Source organism: Pelophylax lessonae, assembly GCF_965119305.1.
Source record: "Pelophylax lessonae genome assembly, chromosome: 2".
Taxonomy (NCBI): domain Eukaryota; kingdom Metazoa; phylum Chordata; class Amphibia; order Anura; family Ranidae; genus Pelophylax; species Pelophylax lessonae.
Genome location: NC_138769.1, coordinates 256,795,596 through 256,816,127, shown reverse-complemented (window position 1 = coordinate 256,816,127; position 20,532 = coordinate 256,795,596).

The window sequence follows — 20,532 nt, the reverse complement described above, 5'->3', positions numbered from 1 at the left end:
TTTTGCCTGCCGTGTCTCGCATTAACTCGCATTAAAAATAATAAAAAAAAGTTTCTGTAAATCATCTCGCGACCCCCCGCTCCCCACTCCGCGACCCCCCGGGGGGTCGCGACCCCCACTTTGGGAACCACTGTATTAGATAGTGGGAAAGGGGGGTCTGCAGTGTATTAGATAGTGGGGAGGGGGGGTCAGCAGTGTATTAGATAGTGGGCAAGGGGGGTCAGCAGTGTATTAGATAGTGGGGAGGGGGGTTAGCAGTGTATTAGATAGTGGGGAGGGGGGGTCAGAAGTGAATTAGATAGTGGGGAAGGGGGGTCTGCAGTGTATTAGATAGTGGGGAAGGGGGTCTGCAGTGTATTAGATAGTGGGGAAGGGGGGTCTGCAGTGTATTAGATAGTGTGGAGGGGGGTCAGCAGTGTATTAGGTAGTGGGGAAGGGGGTCAGCAGTGTATTAAATAGTGGGAAGGGGGATCAGCAGTTTATTAGATAGCGGGAAGGGGGATCAGCAGTGTATTATATAGATATCGGGAAGGGGGGGGGGGGTCAGCAGTGTATTAGATAGCGGGGAGGGGGGTCAGCAGTGTATTAGGTAGTGGGGAAGGGGGGTCTGCAGTGTATTAGATAGTGGGAAAGGGGGGTCTGCACTGTATTAGATAGTGGGGAGGGGGTCAGCAGTTTATTAGATAGCGGGAAGGGGGGATCAGCAGTGTATTATATAGATATCGGGAAGGGGGGGGGGGGTCTGCAGTGTATTAGATAGTGGGGAGGGGGGTCAGCAGTGTATTAGATAGTGGGGAAGGGGGGTCTGCAGTGTATTAGATAGTGGGGAAGGGGGTCTGCAGTGTATTAGATAGTGGGAAAGGGGGATCAGCAGTGTATTATATAGATATCGGGAAGGGGGGGGGGGGTCAGCAGTGTATTAGATAGCGAGGAGGGGGGAAAGCTGGGCTGTTCCTAGAGCCTATGGCCTCCAAGCTGGGCTGTCCCTGGAGCCCGCTCTCCCAGCCCCCCAAACCCCAACAAGGAGTAAGAGAAGGAATAAAAAGAGAGGAAAAGAGGGGGAGGAACAAAGAAAAAGGGAGAGAAAGAACAAGAAAGCCAAATAGAGAGAGAGAGAGAGAGAGAGAGATGGAAAAAAAAAACAAGAAATTAGCATAGAGAGAGATAAAGGGGAAAGAAAGGAGAACAAAGAGAAGTGCTGAGAGGAGTGGTGAATCCTAAAATGTACCATAAGGGGTTTTAATTCTGTATGAGTGGTAGGGACCCAGAGAGCGCTAAATGTCCGCTGGTTAGGGGCGCAAATTACTTGCCTTGGGTGCTGACAGCCCACGCTACGCCACTGGGGCTGGTATGAAATTATTTCCAGGGCTGGTTTTTATTCCCAGTCCGGCCCTGATAGTGATCCCTGAGCCCTACATTTCAAACAATATATTGTTCATTATATAATTGTCTTAACAGCTGCGAGTTGCTAAATAATTCCCAACTGTTTTAATCATGTTATTCTTTAATTTAGGCTCAGACAAAGTAAATGTTCTATGTTTAAATTCTGTGTGCAAAAAAGCAATGTAATGGAAGAGTAGTGAGTGGAAGCATAATGATGCTTTGTCCTAATGTTTATATGCATCTTTGTTATACAGTATGCATGAAGTGTATACAGCAGGTAGGATTAGGTTCACTCCCATTCTTTATGTAATAACTGGCCACGCTATATATGCACCATGAACCATTCTCTTTAGTGTGCCTCCGGTTTCTCAAAATACTAGCTTTGCTTCTCTATTAACCGATAGGTCTCTGTATGATTAAATGCATGTGGCAATAAAAGTGTTAAAAAAAAAAAAAAAAAAAACACCACAACAGATAGGCCTGAAGCAGGGGTTTACATCATGATCAGAGAGTCCCAAAAGTCAACCCTTTTGATGCAGCTAAAGTATTTGTAAAACTGCAGTGTAAGTAGAAACAGCAAGCAAATCATTGCAATAGTATTAGCTCAATAAAAAAAATAAAAAAAGTATTTATTTAGTAAGAAACTGTTTTGCTTTCAACAAGGAAAGAATAAATGCAAAGAAGTCTTGTGGGCAAAAATGTTATCACTCTTGCTAGCAGCCTTTCCGGATGTACACAGAAACACTTCTGCTGTGTTTTTGCAAGAGGAAGTTAGGAAAGGTACAGAAAGTTTACTTCTCTTGTGACAGTGAGTTTAGATACTTCGAGTTCTATCAATTTATTTCCACAGAAAGAGTAGGAAAAATATTGCTAGGGTAATGAGAAGGGATTTAATGAAACCTAAAAATATGTTCATGCAAGCCAACATTTTGAACAAAAAAAAATCATAAAAAACAAGACAAACATTTTCCTTATAGCAGATGTTTAAGAAGAGAGTTTTAGTACAAGTTAACAGCATTCTATTGGGGGCATTCGAAAAATCCCTACCAATTGTTTTCTAAAGATATGACTCTTTAAAATGGCCTGTGCCCAATTAAAAATGCCTACTACCCATTCTGGTAACTTTATGGATGTGCAGCAGATTCTGCTTAAATAAAATAAAGCAGTATTAAACCCAAAAGCAAACATTTATTATATTGCAGCATACCAATTCTTAGATGTGATGGCTGTATTATTTATCTTTTTTTTAGGCTTTAATTCTTCTATTTTCATCTGGCGATCTGGCCAGTTAAGCCCCGTACACACGCATCGATTGTCGGCCGAACGATCGGCCGTCTTTTGTCCAGTGTTGTTGTGTTGGTTGAAATGTGCTCTAGACTGCACACAAATTTTGTCGGCCAACAACAACCAACTGCAGAAGTGATGTCATGTTCTGGTCTACTTTTCGTGTGTTTTTTCTTCTCTGAGCATGCCCAGTCTTGCTCATCTGATGTTTGTCGGCCGAAATCTGTACTGACTGAGGAACAATCGGCCGTTCTGTTGTTGGCCAACAAAAATTTTATAGCATGCAGACCAGATTTTGTTCGGCCGAAAAGTCGCAGTCGGTTGTCGGAAGCATCATACTAACAAGCCGACAATCGGCCGATCGGACGTTGGCCGAACATTTACGGCCGACAATCGGTACGTGTGTACGAGCCTTAAGTCTGTTGTTTTTCAAAAGAACAAGCTCTCTTCCAGATGTATCAGTTTACAGGGATGGGACTAACCATCTAGCACTGACAGGGGTGCCGACAATGATCCATTTTTATTTATGTAAAACCTTTGTCCCAAAAAGAAAATAACTGTTTGCTGTAACTGATTATAAAGTGTTAGCTGTAGAGATATGCCGCTTATCGGTAATGCGTTATATCGCGGTATCGCATACACACGGTATTGTTATTGTGGCCGTATTTTTCTGCTTTCCAAGTCTGCCGGGCTGCCCCATGTCTCCCTGCGGTATCCAGACTTCTGGCTCAGCTCTCCTTTACTAGAATGGAGCCGTATCAGATGCACTCCGCCTTTGACAGGAGGAGCCATACATGGAAGCAGCGGCTTTGCTCTATACTGCAGCCGAATGCTTCCACCTGGGCTCAGCCACAGACAGACACAGTGCCTACTACAAGCAAATCTCTGCAAGTACCCACTAACTACTATTACCATGTACTGTCACTCACTCATCCCACAAAAGTGAGTACGTCTCTCACATTTTTTAAAATATTTTATTATATTTTTTCACTGGAGAAATGACGCTTTGCTACAGTGTAAAGCAGTGAGTGTACAGCTTGTATAACAGTACAAATTTGCTGTCAACACAAAGCCATTTATGTATAAACTGCTGGCAACAAAAGTGAGTACACCCCATAAGTTAAAATGTACAAATTGGGCCCAAAGCGTCAATAATTTGTATGGCCATCATTATTTTCCAGCATTTGCTTTAACCCTCTTGGGCATGGAGTTCACCAGAGCTTCACAGGTTGCCACTGGAGTCCTCTTCAACTCCTCCATGACAACATCACAGAGCTGGTGGATGTTAGAGAGCTTACGCTCCTCCACCTTCCATTTAAAGACGTCCCATAGAAGCTCAATAGGGTTTAGGTCTGGAGACATGCTTTGCCAGTCCACCATCTTTACCCTCAGCTTCTTTCGCAAAGGCAGTTATCGTCTTAGAGGTATCTGCTCCTTCACTTTTGCTGTTTTTATTAACTTTTTAATACTATGCAAAATATACTATGTATGTACTTTTTTTAAATACAGTCTCTATTTTACTTTACCCCTTTATATGGGGGTCCCATATAAAGGGGTGAGGCAATTTCCCCTGAAATGCATTGGCTCAACTGTTTGTTGTTTTGTTTTCAATAAAACAAATATACATTCACCTTCACTCCAGTGTTAATTTCGTCGACTAAAACCGACTAAAACGTTTTCGTCGACTAAATTAACACAATTTTAGTCGACTAAAATACGACTAAAACTAAAATGGCATTTTAGTCATAAGACTATAACTAAAACTAAATAAAAAATTGACATCAAAATTAACACTCCTCTGCTGGCCATTTCTATATCGGCAACACAATTCCATCCAGAGCATGTGATAATAGCACATTAAAGTTTAAACATGTATTGCACCACCGCATACGCATAAGTAAGGAGCATCTACTAAGCTGCTGAAAACTAAACCATTAAGAAAAAGGCTTTTCTTATATTTTTCCCTAATATTTAAATATTCAGGTAATATGTGCGTCAACGAAAACGTTTTCGTCACCGGCATTTTTCAACTGACGAAAACGAGACGCAAAGTATAGCACATTTTCGTCAAATGACGACAACTATGACGAAAATCAAATCCATTTTCGTTAACGAACGAAAACTAAACGAGAATGTGAGGCAGGGATGTTTACCCAACTTTCAGTTTTCACAGAGCTCCGCCTGTGTGGCGTCTGGCGTGGCGTGCCCCGTGACGTCAAAAGAGTCGACTCGAGACCAGTCACCTGACCTCACCAGAGCACTGCAGCTGCAGCACTACAGCCAGACGCGCCAGGCCCGACTCATCACACGGCACTGGCACCCGGCCACCACCACATCCAGAGCAGAGCACCCACTTTGAGTTAACAGCCAGGCCAGCTATTACTGCCTCCCTGAGTCCCCTCAGACCACTCACCAGTCACCAATTGCATCCGATTCCGCCATCCATCCAGGACTGTGTGCGTGCATATAGGCCGCTGAGGCCCGCCCGGCCCATCCTGTTCAACAACTTCAGTTCAGAGTCAGACCAGAGACCACCCTTAAACCTGAGACCCCCATCCAGCACTCTGAGCAGCACTGTGTGCACTGACTGCAGGCAGCAGCATTACAGGCCTCCTCTCTGACCTGACCATGACATTTAGATGACTAAAATGAGTTTTAGTCGACTAAAATGTAGGACGTTTTAGTCGACTAAAATCTACTGGAGTTTTAGTTGACTAAATACGACTAAAACTAAAACACTTGCAGAAGACTAAAATGGGACTAAAACTAAAATGCCATTTTAGTCCTAAGACTAAGAATAAAACTAAATTGAAATTTGCTGCCAAAATTAACACTGCTTCACTCTGCCTTGAGGTCGCACCTAGGAGTAGCAAGCTCAAGCCCTCCAAAAGGGCCCACCGCCATCCTTTCGTTTAGTTGGGTCGGAGCTCCAGAGATTGAACTATCCCAACCCGCCCTAACCATCACTCAGTCACAGACCCTCAACAGAATGAGTCAGTCCAGCGTGATCTCCAACCCTAAAGAGCAGTTGTTTTTTTTTTTGAGACGCTTACAGAGTTCTAAAACCTAATATCAGTTTATTTCTTGCTTTGACATTTGATCCTTGGCCGGTTTCCAATTATGTTATAGTCAATGCTTTCCCTCCTTCGGCACAAGGATTGCCCAATACCTTACTCTGCATCCAGCAATCCTCTGCTGGCTATACCATTTTCAGGGAATGGTTTATGCAGGTAAGTCTAACAGTTTCAATAGTTATTTCTGCTTGTAAAAGAAAATTCACAGTAAACATTTGAAATAGAAGTTAATGACGCTGACAATTTTGGCTTAGATGCACCAAATTTCTTGTGGTAGATTTTCGTAACATTTGTGGTTCATAACAACATTTTGCATCATTTTTTATTGTATTGACATTCTGAGTGTTACACTATGCTTCCTTGCAACTCTCCCTTATGATTTTCCATCCTCTTCAACGGGCTTTGAGAAAGTTCCAACATTAGAGAGAGACTCCCATTAGTAAACCTCACCTACAGTCATATCCAGTGTATCAACAGTTTGGTGCCAAGTGTTACTGTAATAGCTGTCTCAATTTTCACTGTGACATACAATCACCAACGGGAAATTGGTAATTAGCAGTGCTAGCTGACACAAATTCCTGTCACTTCTCCCTTTTTCTAGTGGTTCAGGAATGGTGACTTTGCCCTTGCCACAAACATAAGCAAGTGAGTTAGGTTCACTTTTAGGGTCTTTTTACACAATATTGCACATAAAAACTCACCTCAGTGTGTTAATGTGCATCTATTATGCTTTTTTTATGTAGGTTGCATTAAAGTGTTACTAAAGTCTCCTTTTTTTTTTTTTTTTCTTTAAAAATAACAAACATGTTACACTTACCTGCTCTGTGCAATGGTTTTGCATTGAGCAGCCCAGATCCTCCTTTTCTTGGGTCCCTCGCCGGCGCTCCTACCCCCTACCTGCAGTCAAGTGCCCCCACAGCAAGCAGCTTGCTATGGGGGCACCCGAGCTGAAGCTCTGTGTGTCCATTCAGACACAGAGCTGTGGTTTGGCCCCGCTCCCTCTCTCTCCTGATTGGCTAACTGACTTTGACTGACAGCAGCAGGAGCCAATGGCGCTGCTGGGTACAGGTCAATTAGGAGGGAGAGACCTGGATGGCCGAGGCACTCGTGCATATTGCTGGATAGAGATGGGGCTCAGGTAAGTATTAGGGGGGCTGAGGGGGGCTGCTGTACACATAGAATGCATTAAGATAAAAAAAAACTTCTGCCTTTATGACCACTTTGAGTTGAGTTTTTATGCAAATTGACACATTTTTATGTCATCCATTGTAAAGTGACAGATCCCTGGAAGGGTCAAAATACTAACAAGAGTGTATCTAATAAAGTTCTAATAAAATAAAGTACATTTTTTTTTTTTCTTTTATAACATTAGGCCTCGGTGACATACTGCATGTGTTCTTACAGAACGTCAGTCAATCCTAAACATAATTGTTGCTGTTGTTGCTGGGTAATCAAAATTTCCATGTCGTCCAATATTTTATTAGCACACTGTCAATCTGCCTTACCGCCCCCGCCCCATGTTTTGGAGCTTGTTGCGGTCTATTTAAACAAGAGCAGGTAGCCTGTGGGGGTTAGCTGAAGAAGAGGAGTCCTCAACACGTGTCCTGCGACCCCCACTTTTACAGGAGACCATCATCCACTGAGAGCTGTCCTTAGGATTGAGCAAGCCGAGCAGGAGCAGCAGAGATTTCTGGCATCCAGCACAGCTCTTCACCTGTCAGCTGGCCACACAGTGATCCAGACATTGTGGCTGCTTATACATCCTTTCCTTGTGACTGTATTGTGTGGTGAGTGGGTCGCTTCTGTTCATGGACTGTATGCGCTCTTTCACATTTTATTTTGTGAGTATATAATACCGCATGTTGTTTTTAACCACTTGCCTACAGTGCACTTTCACCCCCTTCCTGCCCAGACCGATTTTCAGCTTTCAGCGCTCTCACACTTTGACTGAGAATTACTCAGTCATGCAACACTGTACCCATACAAAAATTGTGTCCTTTTTTTCACACAAATAGAGCTTTCTTTTGATGGTATTTGATCAATACTGGGTTTTTTATTTTTTGTGCTATAAATAAAAAAAGACTGAAAATATCGTGAAAAAACGAATTTTTCTTTGTTTCTGTCATAAAATTTTGCAAATTAGTCATTTTTCTTCACAAATTTTGGCAAAAATTTATACTGCTACTTATCTTTGGTAAAAATAACCCAAGTAAGTGTATATTATTTGGTCTTTGTGAAAGTTATAGAGTCCACAAGCTATGGTGCGAATCATTGAAAATTGATCACACTTGCTCACACCTGATGTACTGAAGGCCTATCTCATTTCTTGAGACACTAAAAAGTCAGGAAAGTACAAATACCCCCCAAATGACCCCTTTTTGGAAAGTAGACATTCCAAGGTATTTAATAAGGGGCATGGAGAGTTTTTTGAAGTTGTCATTTTTTCCCACAACTCTTTGCAAAATGAAGATTTTTTTTTTTTTTTTTTTTTTTTTTTACAAATTGCCATATTAACAGGTTATTTCTCTCACACAGCACATGTATACTTGCAACTACACCCCAAAACACATTCTACTACTCCTCCTGAGTATGGCGATACCACATGTGTGAGACTTTTTCACAGCCTGGCCACATACAGAGGCCTAACATTCAAGTAGCCCCGTCCGGCATTCTAGGAGCACAAATTACACATATAATTTCCTGACAACCTATCGCACTTTTGAAGGCCCTGGAGCACCAGGACAATGGAAACCCCCATAAAATGACCCCATTTTGGAAAGCAAACAGCCCAACGTATAATTTTTGAGGCATAATGAGTCTTTTGAATATGTCATTTTTTTCCACAAGTTTTTGGAAAATGTGGAAAGAAAATGAAAACACATTTTTTTTTACACAAAGCTGTCCATTTATGCAATATTTCTAACACATAGCATGTACATAGCAAAAATTGCACCCCAAAATACATTCTGCTATTCCTCCTGAGTATGGCGATACCACATGTGTAACACTTTTTCACAGCCTGGCCACACACATAGGCCTAAAATCCAAGTAGCGCTTTACACAAAGTTGTCCATTTATCCACTTTAAGACTGGGCCTATTTTTGACACTTGGTGTTTACAAGATAAAATCATTTTTTTTGCTAGAAAATTACTTGGAACCCCCAAACATTATATATTTTTTTTTAGCAGAGACCCTAGAGAATAAAATGGAGATCGTTGCAATATTTTTTATCACACCATATTTGCGCAGCAGTCTTCCAGATGCGATTTTTTTGAAAAAAATTCACTTTTTTGAACTAAAAAATAAGAAAACAGTAAATTTAGCACAATTTTTTTCCATAATGTGAAAGATAATATTACGCCGAGTAATTAGATACCCAACATGTCATGCTTCAAAATTGCGCATGCTCACAGAATGGCGCCAAACATTGGTACTTAAAAATCCCCATAGGCAACATTTTAAAAATTTCTGCAGGTTACTAGCTTAGAGTTACAGAGGAGGTCTAGGGCTCAAATTATTGCTCTCGCTCTAACGATCGCGGCGATACCTCACATGTATGGTTTGAACATCGTTTACATATGTGGGCGGGAATTGCGTATGAGTTTGCTTCTGCGCGCGAGCTAACGGGGACAGGGCGCTTTAATTTTTTTTTTTTTTCCTATTTATTTTATTTATTATTTTTTTATTTTTACACAGTTTAAAAAAAAAAAATGTTTTGATCATTTTTATTCCTATTACAAGGAATGTAAACATCCCTTGTAATAGAAATAGGCATGACAGGTCCTCTTTATTGTGAGATCTGGGGTCAAAAAGACCTCACACCTCACAACTACACTAAAAAAGAAAAGAAAAAAAAAAAATTGTTGAAAGAGGAAAAAAAAAAAAGAAAAAAAAAAAGCGGCCCTTTAAACCGGTTGCTAGGCAACATCTTTTGACGTAGCTCCGGTCCTCCAAGACCATAGAGTTGAGTGAGGGCCATCTTGCCCTCACTCGACTTCCTGTCTCTGAGGATCCGGGACCGGATAGTTTTCCCCGCTGCCGGCTGGTCCGGTAAGCTGGGAAAACGTCTGGGACGCGGCAGGAGGGGGGGGGGCACCTCTTCCCCTGCACCGTAAGGGTAATTCCGCGGCGAATCCGCCACTGGGACCACCCTTATCTGAAAGCCGACCGCCCGCCGTTTCAAAAAATACCGGGGTTATGGGGGCTATCTGCTGCCATAACCCCAGTATTTAGCTTTTAATGGCCGACGCATATAGTCGTTAGGCGGTCAGTAAGTGATTGCATGCATATGGCAAACAGGTGACGATGACTGATGGGGTGACAGGTGACGATGACTGATGGGGTGACAGGTGACAATGACTGATGGGGTGACAGGTGACAATGACTGATGGGGTGACAGGTGACGATGACTGATGGGGTGACAGGTGACGATGACTGATGAGGTGACAAGTGACGATGATTGATGGGGTGACAGATGACAATCACTGACGGGGTGACATGTGACGATGATTGATGGGGTGACAAGTGAGGATCACTGATGGGGTGTCAAGTGACGATGATTGATAGGGTGACAGATGACGGTGACTGATGGGGTGACAGGTGACGATGACTGATGGGGTGACAGGTGACGGTGATTGATGGGGTGACAGGTGACGGGCGATGGTCACTGATGGGTGACAGGTGACGGGCGATGGTGCACGGTGGTACTGATGGCAGTCTCTGGTGACCGGTGAATTTTAGGCTACGTTCACATGTGAGCGTAGCGATCACGGGCAGAATCACTGCGATTCTGCCCGTGATCCAGAAATCATTGCAAATGGCGGGACGCCTGTGCGTTGCCCGTGATTTGCAATAGCACCCCAAACGCTGTGCGATGTTGCTGCGATTTCCGCCTGCCGAATTGAGGTAACATCACGCAAACAACGCATGAAGCCCCAAAGAAGCTCTTGTACCTTTTTTGGGCGTCATGCGTTGTTTGCGCGATGTTACCGCGATTCGGCAGGCGGAAATGGTGGCAACATCGCACAGCGTTTGGGGTGCTATTGCAAAAAACGGGCAACGCACAGGCGTCCCGCAATTTGCAATGATTTCCGGATCGCGGGCAGAATCACGGTGATTCTGCCCGCGATCGCTGCGCTCACATGTGAACGTTATGGGTGTCAATTTCTGGGCACTGATGAGGTGACTGTTGGGTGACAGGTGACATTGGGGGGGGCTGAGGACTGTGTGGGGGGACCTTTATTAGTGTGATTTTACTTTTACATGTGTACAGAGCAGTAACTCACTATTTCTAGCTCTTCTCCCCTCATACTGGAAACTGTATGAGGAGTGAAGAGCTAGTAACACTGAGTTACTGCTCTTTGTTTACATTTTCTGATCGGCTGTGAATGGATTCACAGCCGATCACATAGTAAACAGTCACTATCAGTGACTGTTTACTACTGCCGGTGACAGCTGTGTTCCTACGGAACACAGTGCCACCGACATGACCGCGCTGCGCGCTCCCGATCGCGCATGCGCGGTCATCTCCCGGCCGCCTCCATTGTGATCGGCTGTGTCATTGGAACACAGCCGATCACGTGGGAAACAGCCACGCCCAGTGTCTGTTTCCCCCCTGCCGGTGACGGGGGGTGTCCCGGGGACACCCCGACACCGGCAGTGCACGGCGGCGCGCCCGCGATCGCGCGCCTGCCGTGCTTTTCCTGGGTCACGTCATATGACGTCCGCCCAGGATAATAGCCGCACCGTCCCGCCGTCATATGACGGCGGGCGGGCGGTAAGTGGTTAATAAAGCCCTTTGATCCTGTTACTACACCAGAGGTCGGCTCTGTTTTCTCCCTTCTCTTGCTCCCATATTTTGTTTGCGCTCATGCACATAACTGTAATTTTATTTACAGATATCTAACGTACAGATCTACAAAATTATTTTTATATTCCTTTAGCCCAGTGTGATGGGAGTCACTTTGGTTGGGGGGCCTGTGGAACACAACTTACGTTAGAGAGGTTGGGAAATCCCTCTCTCGGCACCCTAGGCCTCTCTTAAGTCTAAGTCGCCCTGTGCTTATTAGGGGCACAGGGTGACCGAGAAGCCCAGTCTGGCCTGCCCAAACCAGATTTCCACAGACTGATCGGCTACGAGAGCTCCATGTGCCCTGCTGATACAAACTTACAAACTATGGGGAACTTTGTCGAGGAGGATGGATTGACTCTTTGGAGACTTGTTACCCGACTAACTCAGGCACAGACTGATTGGAGGTCTGGTACCTGGTTAGTCTACCTTTTTTTTTTGGGGGGGGGGGGGGGGGGGAGATATTTGACGGTAGTCACAATCATTGGTAATGAAAGACAGACACTATATGTGGGGCCCTTTGAGTAATGTTACTTTGGATTCTAGTCCATGTCTCTCCAAGACAATCAGTCTGATAGCAGATGCTAATATCATCAGCTCAACCACCTGTCTTCCACACATTGTTGATTATGCTGATTTACTCATCTAGTGTCTACTGCAGGTTCTTTGTTAACAGTTAGGATAATCAGACCGGGGGCTGGCTGACTTTCATGCACCTCTTATAATCCTTCAACCTCATTTTTTTCCTGATAATGTGTAATGTACTTTGTTTAGCGTTGTTGCAGTGCTGAGTTAATTAACATGTTAATGATAACATTGTCTGGGTCTGCATTCCCATTCACATATTGTTTATGTCCAGATTAATTATGTTTCTGTATACAATTTCATCTGCATATGATAATGTGATCAGGCTTACCTGACCTGATGAGGTATATATTCGGTGTGAGTTTGTTCAATAAATGTACCAGATCTTACAAGCTAAGTTGTCGGCTAGCTTTTGTATGTAGGGCTGCTGTAATATCTGATATCTATGTTCAGACTGAAGGAAGCGGTATTCTGACGGAAGCCCACAAACGCAGTGTGGGTCGCCGTTCCGTTTACACCCAGATTTATGCATGTGCACGTACTGTTACACTTTTAAATGCGTACACAATTTTGAGTTTAAGGATCTTTATGCAATGCAGCTTTACTGACATTAGCAAAGCTGTGTACATGGACCCATTGCATATAATACTTCTCTCGCTCCGACTCTTATTCCGGATACTAACAGCTGATTGTACTCAGCCTGCAAACACCCCGCTCACCTCTCCTCTGGGGATAGTAGAGGAGGCGTATTGGAAGATGATGATGATGTCAACACAACGGGAGTGCGTAGCTTCGTATCCAGTTAGTATCCGATCAGCTGTTAGTATCCGGAATAAGAGTCGGAGCGAGAGATGTTTCTGCCTTACCTGACCGCTCTGAACATGCATACATAGGAGCAACAAGGCTGGCCCCTGTGAATTGTACCCTAAGCCACTCAATAGCATTGATCCTGGAAGGCATTCCAAAGGACGAAACACACCAGGAAGGGTAATGTACCTGCAGTATCCAGGTGTTTGTCCTGCACTAGCTAAAGGTAGCAGTGTAATATACAAGTTGATTTGCCAATTTATCCAGTTAATCAGCTACATAGTGGCGATTGATACCTTTCCACACAGTGTCTTTTTACCCAGCATATTGGAACTTTCACTTTCAAAGGAGTTTCTTTGGCTGTACTTGCTGTAAACTTTAAACCTTTCACTAGCCTGGTTGCTCGCCTCCTGCAATGTGACTATGGACCCTCTCATCAGCCCATGCTAAACGTAAACCCCATGGCGTTTGTGGCATCCGAGCGCTGTTTGGATATGTTGAGCGCTCAGATCCAGGCTATCTGGGGATGGGTTGAATATGGGGTTCTGTTCAGTAGATTGGGAGTTATGCATTTTTGTGTCCTTTTGTGTTTCTGTAACCATGTGGCTAATGGAGGATGCCTCTATCCTGGAAGCTAAACCTAATTATATCTTCCATTGTCTCCAGGATAGAGGTCGCAGTGAAAACTAGTTTTAGCTGCAGAGAGAGGGGGGGGGGGATTGTTTCCAGCAGCCCCCTCCTGAGGAATGTCTACTGATTTAAACTGAGTGCTTTTGTCTATAGTGGGGGATGCTCTGCTTCTGGGAGTCTGTAATGTGATACATGTCTGTTTGTGTTACAGTCTTCCATTTGGTCCCCTAGGGGAGTGTCCACCAGGTGGGAGACCTGCATAAATACAGGGGCAGGTAGCCCTCAATAAACATACCACTGCTTGACCCTCCACACGGAGCTTTGTCTCGTTCTTGGGGGGATTCACTGTATGCTGCTGGAGACTGATTGCTAGGAGTGTAAGCTGATGAATGCTTCTCCTGTTCGTCTGCTAGCAGCTATTCGTGAGGTTCCAGGTTGGAGTGCTATTTTGTATCCAGTTGGGGAGTTTGGTGTCCTGCAAGTAGCTGTGCCTGTCAGTCAGAAAGGGGCATATCGCCTAAACGGATTTTAACCCCTTGTCTGCTGAAACGGTCCGTTACATTTGGTGGCAAGCGGCGAGATCGTTCCTACGGCCAGAAGGACAGCTACAGGAGACACCATTGCTCTGGATTTTACAATTGAGGGCAACGCATGTCCCAGTACAGCGACCCTGACAGCACCAGCATGGAACCAGCAGTGGAGTTCGATGAGGGTGCCATGGATGACCGAGATGCAGTCCGTAAAGGCATCTGGTACCAGGCACTGGGCATTGTGGAGTACCAGCGGGGTGAGAGACTCCCCAAGGAAGACCAGCGGTTGCAGAAGCGAGTAGCCCTGCGGATGCCCTTCCTGGGGGAGCAGCCCCGGGAGGAATGGGTAAAAGAATTGGAGCTCCGGGTATGGCAGGAAATGTGGCTGGAGGATGCCTACCAGGTGCTGTGGTGGTGTGTTTCGCACAGTACCTGCCCTGGACAGCCGAGCATGACAAGCCAGAGGGAGAGGAGTTTGATGGTCCTGGCTTGTTATGGGAGTCTTTTTCAGAGCTGGAATTTGGGAGCCCTACACACGCCCGGTTCAGTGATCTCTTGGAGTGGAGGGAGAGCAGGTATGACTGGGACAACACTCACGAAATTGAGCAAGACCTGGTCCACCTGGTGACCCGGGAGATGGAGCTAGAACAGGGCTACCAGCAGCTGTTCCAATACTATGAGAAGGCTCAGCAGGAGAGCAGCAGGACAGACCCAGAGCCAGACCCATTCAGAGGGGACGAGATGGTAAAGTTTTACTGGGAAGAACCCCAGGTGGCTGGTAGAGATGGGACCGAGGTCTCTCCACCGGTCCTGCAGGGAATTGGGAGCCCAGTCTCCATTCCCCAGCGGCAGTGTAAAGTGCAGGGAGAGGAGAGCAGCGTCCTCCCTCCCCAGTGGCAGGCTGAGTTACAGGGGGCAGAGGTAGTTGTTCCTGCCCCCCAGCAGCAGAGTGATATGCCAGGAAGGCAGTGTGAAGTGCAGGGAGAGGAGAGCTGTGTCCTCCCTCCCCAGCGGCAGCGTGATTTGTTGGGAATTGGGAGCCCAGTCTCCATCCCACAGCAGCAGAGTGTCCTGCAGGAAACAGAGAGCCTAGTCTCCTTTCCCCAGCAACAGGACACTGTATTGGGAGCAGAGACAGTCGGTCTCCCTCCCCAGGGGCTGGAAGTATATTTGGGTGAGGAGCTTATTACCCCCTCTCCCCATGAACAGTTTGATTTGTTGGGAATTGGGTGCCCAGTCTCCATCCCACAGCAGCAGCTTAACGTACCAGGGGGAGACAGTAAGCCCCCCAACAGTGCAGATGGGACCGTGGTCTCTGCACTCACAGCACAGGGGGTAGGGACAGTCGGTCCTGACCCCCAGCAACAGGGCTGTTTAGCCAAAGGGAAGACAGTCGGTCTTCCACCACAGCAGCATGGTGGTGTATCTAAAGGGGAGACAGGCGGTCTCCCCCTCCAACAACCCGTCTCCAACCAGGCTACTTCTGTGATAGCGCTGGCACCAGGGCAGAGTACCGCTGGTCTCTGCCCACTCAGCAACCCACCAAGGCAGTCTGCCAGTCTCCCACACAGCCAAGGTGAGGCACCTGGACATGGACAAATTTCTCTTCTACCCAGGTGTAGTAACCAGTTCTTTTGGGTGGGCTGTACTGCTGTTTCTGTTTTGTGGGTGGGCTGCTGGACTAACAAGGGCACTGACCGGCAGAAGGTCAGATGCCCTGTTAGTCTGTTTGGAAAAGGGGAGAAATGTGACGAGACCAATCTCGCCACTGGGCGTTGGGGAAGCCTGGTTGCTCGCCTCCTGCAATGTGACTATGGACCCTCTCATCAGCCCATGCTAAACGTAAACCCCATGGCGATTGGACTGTGTTTGTGGCATCCGAGCGTTGTTTGGATATGTTGAGCGCTCAGATCCAGGCTATCTGGGGATGGGTTGAATATGGGGTTCTGTTCAGTAGATTGGGAGTTATGCATTTTTGTGTCCTTTTGTGTTTCTGTAACCATGTGGCTAATGGAGGATGCCTCTATCCTGGAAGCTAAACCTAATTATATCTTCCATTGTCTCCAGGATAGTGGTCGCAGTGAAAACTAGTTTTAGCTGCAGAGAGAGGGGGGGGGATTGTTTCCAGCAGCCCCCTCCTGAGGAATGTCTACTGATTTAAACTGAGTGCTTTTGTCTAGAGTGGGGGATGCTCTGCTTCTGGGAGTCTGTAATGTGATACATGTCTGTTTGTGTTACAGTCTTCCATTTGGTCCCCTAGGGGAGTGTCCACCAGGTGGGAGACCTGCATAAATACAGGGGCATGTAGCCCTCAATAAACATACCACTGCTTGACCTTCCACACGGAGCTTTGTCTCGTTCTTGGGGGAATTCACTGTATGCTGCTGGAGACTGATTGCTAGGAGTGTAAGCTGATGAATGCTTCTCCTGTTCGTCTGCTAGCAGCTATTCGTGAGGTTCCAGGTTGGAGTGCTATTTTGTATCCAGTTGGGGAGTTTGGTGTCCTGCAAGTAGCTGTGCCTGTCAGTCAGAAAGGGGCATATCGCCTAAACGGATTTTAACCCCTTGTCTGCTGAAACGGTCCGTTACACCTTCTTTTTCTCCTGTGCTCTCACAGGAATATTTTTTGCCTTCAGTTTTTCAGGCTATGTTGACAAGCACCTTATTGGTGTAGGCTGGTTATATTCATTGTATAGTTTGCCTATTTTTGTAGTAATTAAAGTGGTTGTAAACCTCAGACATGAAATATAGAACAAAACATATCCCTCTATAGTATGTACTTATCTCACTCTTGAGCACTAATGGGCCATACACACTATACAAATGTCTTTAGATTCTTTCCTTTAGATTTACCAAAACCATATAATATGAGGTGAAATCTAAACACTTTCAATTTGAATGCCATCAGACAGGCCCTTGCACTACATAACTGAAGGTAAATCAGCACGACTACTTACTGCGGCGGTCAGCCCCTCACAGGCAAAGTGACGTAGTACTACGTCGCTTGCCTGTGAGGCTCTAGGGAGCAAGCGCGCCGCTGGAGGCTCGCTCACGGACTCCCCCGCGCGAGTTACCGGCGGACCCGATGTCCGCCGGTCACTCGCGATTGTCGGTTACACCGGGAGAAAGGCAGGCGGCTAATGTAAACAAAGCCGCTTGTCATTCTCCCCTGTGTAACAGCACAGATCATACGGTCCTGCTATGTAGGACCGTTGATCTCTGCTGTTACATGAAAAGCCACATCCAATCACAGTAAGAATCACACCCCTAGGGACACACTTAACCCCTCCCTCTCTAATAAAGTTAACTCGTTCCCTGCCAGTGTCATTTTTACAGTAACAGTGCAAATGTATAGCACTGATTACTGTAGTAATGTCACTGGTACCCCCAAAAGTGTCAAAAATGTCAGTCAAGGGTCCGATCTGTCCGCCGCAATGTCGCAGTCCCGCAAAAAAAAAAAAAAAATCTCAGATCGCCGCCATTACTCGTTAAAAAAAAAAAACAATAAAAATGACAAAAATCTTTCCCTTAGTAAACGCAATAACTTTTTGCGATTTTTTTTTTTTTCTGACAAATTTTCCTGACACAAAGAGAAAAATAGTGACAGAGGTGGGACCTCCAGCTGATTGACAGCCTCAACTCTGTTCCTGTGTGCTGTGTGAAGGGGGGTGTGCCCCTTCCCTCCAATCTGCTCTCAGAGCCCCCCTCACTGATGTAACATCAGCTCTTCGCCCCTTGCTTTTCATAGCTGAGAGATCCTGTGTAAATTCTGCACTTTTAATGGATGTAGATAAACAGGTACAACGTATGTAAGAAGATTTGTTTAATCTCTGTGTATCACCTGAGATCAGTCAATTCACTGAGTATATGCAGTGCTGTATTTTGGCCTAGGCCAACAAGGCCCAGGCCTAGGGCGGCACTTTGCAGGGGGGCAGCAAAAAAGCTGCCCCCCCCCCTCCACTTTAGACTCTTTTGGCCACTGGTTGCTAGAGCCGCCTCTTCCACCTCTCTCTAACCCCCCTCCTCTCTCTCTGACTCACTCAACCCCCTCTCTCTTTCTCTCACCCCTCCTTTCTCTCTAACCTCTCTCTCACCACCCTCTCTTTCTCTCACCCCCCTCTCTCTCAACACCTCCTGTCTCATTCTCTCTCTCTATCATCCCCCTCTCTCATCCCCTCTTTCTCTCTCTCTCTCTCACCCCCCCTCTCTCACCCCCATCTCTCTCACCTCCCCTTTCTCTCTCTCACCCCCTCTCTCTCTCCCTTTCTCTCAACCCCTCCTGTCTCATTCCCCCTCTCTCTCATTCTCTCTTTCTCTCTCCCTCCCTCTCTCCCTCCCTCTCTCCCTCCCCACCCTCTCTCTCTCTCTCCCACCTCTCTCTCTGACTCACTCAACCCCCTCTCTCTTTCTCTCACCCCTCCTTTCTCTCTAACCTCTCTCTCTCTCTCTCTCACCACCCTCTCTTTCTCTCACCCCCCTCTCTCTCAACACCTCCTGTCTCATTCTATCTCTCTGTCATCCCCCCTCTCTCATCCCCTCTCTCTCTCACCCCCCCCTCTCTCTCACCCCCATCTCTCTCTCAACCACTCCTGTCTCCTCAACCCTTTCTCTCACCTCCCCTTTCTCTCTCTCTCTCTCATCCCCCCCCCCTCTCTCTCTCACCCCCCTCTCTCTCTCTCACTTTCTCTCAACCCCTCCTGTCTCATTCCCCCTCTCTCTCACCCCCTCTCATTCTCTCTTTCTCTCTCCCTCCCTCTCTCCCTCCCCCCTCTCTCTCCCACCCCCTCTCACCCCCCTCTCTCTCTCTTCCACCCCCTCTCACCCCCCCCCCTCCCTTGTGAGATCTCAGGGATTCATGCTGAGACTTGGAGTCCTTCAATTTTGGAGGGAGTCACATCCATTAAAAAGGAAGGAGTGGGGCGCCCAATTTCAGTCTTGCCTAGGGCAGCACAAAACCAAAATACACCACTGAGTATATGTGTGGGTTTACAACCACTTTAGGTGTATGCCTGTGCTTGCCCACATGGAGCTGCACAGATGTTCCATGCATCCCAGTGCAGGCAGTCCCATTGATGTCTATTAGGGTCGCAGTGGATGGACATGGACACAGCCGCTTCTGCCGTTTGACAGTGCACATAGTCTGCATTCGGGGCACTGCACCTGTATGGATGGCAAATTGGGAGCAGTGGCTGTATCTGTGCGGATGTCCCAAAAGACATGAATGAAACTGCCTGCACAGTTCCTTGGGGATGAACAGAACACCTGTACATTCGTGTGTGGGTTTTCCTCGCTGGTTCACAGCAGGTCAGAACCAATAAACGAAAATTCTTACGAAAATTCTCGTACGACAAAGGCCTTTTTTTTTGTTGTTTATTGTTTCTGATCATGCACAGTCTTTCTTTTCTGATTTTTCTTGTACAAAAATCGTACGAAAACAGTATACTTTAAACGAAAATCGTTTTTTTTTTTTTCGTCCAAGAAAAATTTTGGAGTTTGTACCTTCGGGAATGTTCGTACAAAAATTCTGAATCAGCTGTCGAAAGTTGTGTACACACTATACGAAAATCAAACGAAAATTCTTTGGATTTTCTTATAGTGTGTACGAGCCTTAAGTTTGAACTAAAGCCATAAGACAGAAGGCAAACTGCTGTGACTTGCCCTGTCCTTTCATTGGGACCGCATTGCCAATGCTGATTAACAAGCCCTGAAAGGAAGGAAGTAGCTCTGGTCCTGGTGGCAACAGGCTGTCTCTGCCTACAGCTTGGAGCAGGAAGCTTTGGTTGGCAGCCCCTGCTGTCATATACATGTGGACCCCACCCCACCGCTGGTGAAAAGGTCAGAAAAAAGAAATATAGTCACACACAGAGCCCTGTGGAATGTGAAGGTGCAGAAAGTGGTCCTAATCCTCTGCAAGCTATGCCAAGAGCAGCTTGGGCCCTATACATCTCATCACTTCTTACTCACAGATGCCAGCAGTGGTAGGAAAGTGAATGGAAGAAAAGAATAAGTATCTGGGGAATTCAACATCTATATGAACCAGTCCAGTTTCACTTTAAGTTGCCCACACGTGTTACAAACCAAAATGTACTAAGTTTAGGTTGAATGATACGTTGTACAAAAAGGAATATCTTTCACAATTAAAATGTAAGAACATTGGTGGAAGGAATAGACGGTAAGGCCATACACATTACAGCAGGCATCCAGTCAGGAAGACCATTTCACTGCAGATATGTTATTAAATCCAACAATGATTACACAATCTGGTTGTATCATGTCTGACCAGCTTTGCAATCCACTTAAGTTCTAAGTTAAGCAATGAATAATGCATACACCTTCACAACATCTGCAATGCTCTGGCTTAAAAAATGCATATCCAAAGTAATTTTAAGC